At 35.3% G+C, this 4594-nt stretch overlaps 1 non-coding gene across 1 annotated transcript; it reads left to right on the plus strand.

Annotated features, from left to right (window-relative positions):
* The first annotated feature begins 896 nt into the window (after positions 1–896).
* Positions 897–1004, plus strand: LOC148549078 (small nucleolar RNA R71). The gene has a single exon (XR_015898046.1). It is a non-coding gene; the product is annotated as a small nucleolar RNA R71 (small nucleolar RNA).
* Positions 1005–4594: the final 3590 nt, after the last annotated feature.

The raw sequence follows: 4594 nt of genomic DNA on the forward strand, positions 1-4594 counted from the left end.
CTGGCGTTGAACACCAGGCAGGTGCTTCCTCCAGGGTGTGATTTTTCTTCTGCTGTTTTTGATCCTGTTTCTAAATTTTTCGTTTATTTTGTGACTCCACATGATCATGAACCTAAGAAAACATGAAAAACAAAAATAAAAGTAGATAAATAAACATTGGGTCGCCTCCCAACAAGCGCTTCTGTATTGCTTTGGAGAGTACTAGGAGGGATTTCAGTGATCCTTTTACTCAGCTGGCCCACTTGTGCTTCCAAATTTCTAATGGAAGACCTTGTTTCATTCATGAAACTCACAGTGGCCTTAGATAGATCAGAGACTAAATTTGCTAAGCTAGATGGATTCTATTCAGAGTTCTCTGTCTGTTGCTGAGTGGATGATGGAAAAGGCTTGCTATTGCTAAACCTGTTTCTTCCACCATTATTAAAGCCTTGTTGAGGCCTTTGATCCTTCCATGAGAGATTTGGATGATTTCTCCATGATGGATTATAGGTGTTTCCATAAGGTTCACCTACGCAATTTACCTCTGCTATTGCAGGGTTCTCAGGATCATAAGCTTCTTCTTCAGAAGATGCCTCTTGAGTACTGTTGGATGCAGCTTGCATTCCATTCAGACTTTGGGAAATCATATTGACTTGCTGAGTTAATATTTTATTCTGAGCCAGTATGGCATTCAGAGTATCAATTTCAAGAACTCCCTTCTTCATAGGCGTCCCATTACTCACAGGATTCCACTCAGAAGTGTACATAAACTGGTTATTAGCAACCATGTCAATGAGTTCTTGAGCTTCTGCAGGCGTTTTCTTTAGGTGAATGGATCCACCTGCAGAAGTATCCAATGACATCTTAGCTAATTTAGACAGACCATCATAGAATATATCCAGGATGGTCCATTCTGAAAGCATGTCAAAAGGACACTTTTTGGTCAATCCTTTGTATCTCTCCCAAGCTTCATAGAGGGATTCACCTTCTTTCTGTCTGAAGGTCTGAACATCCACTCTAAGCTTACTCAGCTTTTAAGGAGGAAAGAACTTGGCTAAGAAAACCTTGACCAACTTATCCCAAGAGTTCAGGCTGTCTTTGGGTTGAGAGTCCAACCACACTCTAGCTCTGTCTCTTACAGCAAAAGGGAAAAGCATGAGCCTGTAGACTTCAGGATCTACTCCATTAGTCTTAACAGTATCACAGATCTACAAGAATTCAGTTAAGAACTGAAAAGGATCTTCAGATGGAAGTCCATGAAACTTGCAGTTCTGCTGCATCAGAGAAACTAGTTGAGGTTTCAGCTCAAAGTTGTTTGCTCCAATGGCAGGAATGGAGATGCTTCTTCCATGTAAATTGGAATTAGGTGCAGTAAAGTCACCAAGCATTCTTCTTGCATTATTGTTGTTGGGTTCGGCTGCCATCTCCTTTACTTGTTCGAAATTTTCAATAAGGTTGTCTCTGGATTGTTGTAATTTAGCTTCTCTTAGTTTCCTCTTCAGAGTCCTTTCAGGTTCTGGATCAGCTTCAACAAGAATGCCTTTTTCCTTGTTTCTGCTCATAAGAAAGAGAAGAGAACAAGAAAAGAAGAGGAATCCTCTATGTCACAGTAAAGAGGTTCCTTATTGTTAGTAGAAGAAGAAAAGGAATAGGGGTGAGGGAGAAGGATTTTCGAAAATTATTTTTGAAAATGGGTTAGTGATTTTCGAAAATAGTTTTTGAAAAAAAAAAAGGTTAGTTTTCGAAAATTAAAATAAAAAATTAAAATAATTAGTTAATTAAAAAGAAATTTTTGAAAAAGAGGGAGATATTTTTGAAAATTAGAGAGAGAGAGAGTTAGTTAGGTAGTTTTGAAAAAGATAAGAAACAAACAAAAAGTTAGTTAGTTAGTTGAAACAATTTTGAAAATCAACTTTGAAAAGATAAGAAGATAAGAAGTTAGAAAAGATATTTTGAAATCAATTTTTTCAAAAAGATATGATAAGAAGATAATTTTTTGAAAATCTATGATTGAAATTAGTTTTGAAAATGATTTGATTTTTAAAATCACAATTAATGACTTGATTCACAAGAAATCACAAGATATGATTCTAGAACTTAAAGTTTGAATCTTTCTTAACAAGTAAGTAACAAACATGAAATTTTTGAATCAAAACATTAATTTATTGTTATTTTTGAAAATTTGATATAAAAATAAGAAAAAGATTTTTGAAAAATATTTTTAGAATTTTCAAAAATAACTAAGAAAAATGAAAAAGATTTGATTTTTGAAAAAGAGTTTGAAAAAGATAAGATTTTTAAATTGAAAATTTGATTTGACTCATAAGAAACAACTAGATTTTAAAAATGTTTGAAAGAGTCAACTCAAATTTTTGAATTTATGAGAGAAAAAAGGGAAAGATAATTTTTTTTTGAGTTTTTTGAATTGTTAATGATGAGAGAGGGAAACATGAAAAATGATGCAATGCATGAGAATTTTGGATCAAAGTATGTGATGAATGCAAGAACACTATGAATGTCAAGATGAACACCAAGAACACTTTGAATGTCAAGATGAACATCAAGAACATATTTTTGAAAAATTTTTTATGCAAAGAAAACATGCAAGACACCAAACTTAGAAATCTTTAATGCTTAGACATAAAGAATTCAGGAATGCATATGAAAAACAAGAAAAGACACAAAACATACAAATGCAAAGATCAAACAAGAAGACTTACCAAGAACAACTTGAAGATCATGAAGAACACTATGAATGCATGAATTTTTTCGAAAAATGCAAGATGAACATGCAATTGACACCACTTATAACATGACTCAAGACTCAAACAAGAAACACAAAATATTTTTTTTTGATTTTTATGATTTTATGAATTTTTTTTTGTATTTTCTTTTAATTTTTTTTTGAAAATCATTTTGAAAAAGAAAGATAAGGATTCCAAAATTTTTAATATGAATTCCAGGAATCTTATGCTCTTTAGTCTAAAGCTCCAATCAAAGGGTCAGGCATGGCTTAATAGCCAGCCAAGCTTTAGTATGTAACTCAGACATGACACGCCTAACATGCCCTACAGTCGAAAGAGTTGGACATGGCTTTACAGCCAGCCAGGCTTCAACATGCTTCATGAAACACTAGAATTCATTCTTAAAAATTCTGAAGAAAAATATATTTTTGAAAACATTTATTTTATTTTTTTTTAAAATTTTTTTTTCGAAAACAAAGGAGAAATTTTTGAAAGATTTTTAAAAAATTTTTGAAAACTTTTTGAAAATAAAATAAAAAAGAAAATTACCTAATCTGAGCAACAAGATGAACCGTCAGTTGTCCAAACTCGAACAATCCCCGGCAACGGCGCCAAAAACTTGGTATGCGAAATTGTTACTCAGGTTGTGAATTATTGTTCGAAATTGATTCCCTGGCGATGGAACCAAAAACGGATGCACAGAACCATGGTCTCAACATATCTTCACAACTTCGCATAACTAACCAGCAAGTGCACTGGGTCGTCCAAGTAATAAACCTTACGTGAGTAAGGGTCGATCCCACGGAGATTGTTGGTATGAAGCAAGCTATGGTCACCTTGTAAATCTCAGTCAGGCGGATATAAAATAGTTATGGAGTTTTCGAAATTAATACTAAAATAAGGATAGAAATACTTATGTAAATCATTGGTGAGAATTTCAGATAAGCGTATGGAGATGCATTCGTTCCTCTGAACCTCTGCTTTCCTGCTGTCTTCATCCAATCCGTCTTACTCCTTTCTATGGCTGGCTTTATGTAAGGATGTCACCGGTGCCAATGGCTACTTTCAATCCTCTCGGGAAAATGGTCCAAATGCTCTGTCACAACACGGCTAATCGTCTGGAGGCATCACCCTTGTCGTTGGTTGCATCCTATTCCTCACTGTGAAAATGGTCCGATGCGCTGTCACTGCATGGCTAATCATCTTGGAGGTTCTCGATCATACTGGAATAGAATTTACTATCCTTTTGCGTCTGTCACTACGCCCAGCACTCGCGAGTTTGGAGTTCGTCACAGTCATTCAATCCCAGAGTCCTACTCGGAATACCACGGACAAGGTTTAGACTTTCCGGACTCTCATGAATGCCGCCATCAATCTAGCTTATACCACGAAGATTCTGATTAAGAGATCTAAGAGATATTCATTCAATCTAAAGTAGAACGGAAGTGGTTGTCAGGCACGCGTTCATAGGAATGATGATGATTGTCACGTTCATCACATTCAGGTTGAAGTGCGAATGAATATCTTAGAAGCAAAATAAGATGAATTGAATAGAAAACAGTAGTACTTTGCATTAATCTTTGAGGAACACCAGAGCTCCACACCTTAATCTATGGAGTGCAGAAACTCTACTGTATGAAAATACATAAGTGATAATAGAGGGTAAGCATGGCCGAGTGGCCAGCCTCCCATGGAGGTCTAGAGATCTAAAATGATCAAAAGATATCTAATACAATAGTAAAAAGTCCTATTTATAATAAACTAGTTACTAGGGTTTACAGAAGTAAGTAATTGATGCATAAATCCACTTCCGGGGCCCACTTGGTGTGTGCTTGGGCTGAGCTTGAAGTCTACACGTGGAGAGGTCATTC

Source organism: Arachis ipaensis, chromosome B8 (genome assembly GCF_059453495.1).
Source record: "Arachis ipaensis isolate K30076 ecotype BB chromosome B8, ASM5945349v1, whole genome shotgun sequence".
NCBI classification, from domain to species: domain Eukaryota; kingdom Viridiplantae; phylum Streptophyta; class Magnoliopsida; order Fabales; family Fabaceae; genus Arachis; species Arachis ipaensis.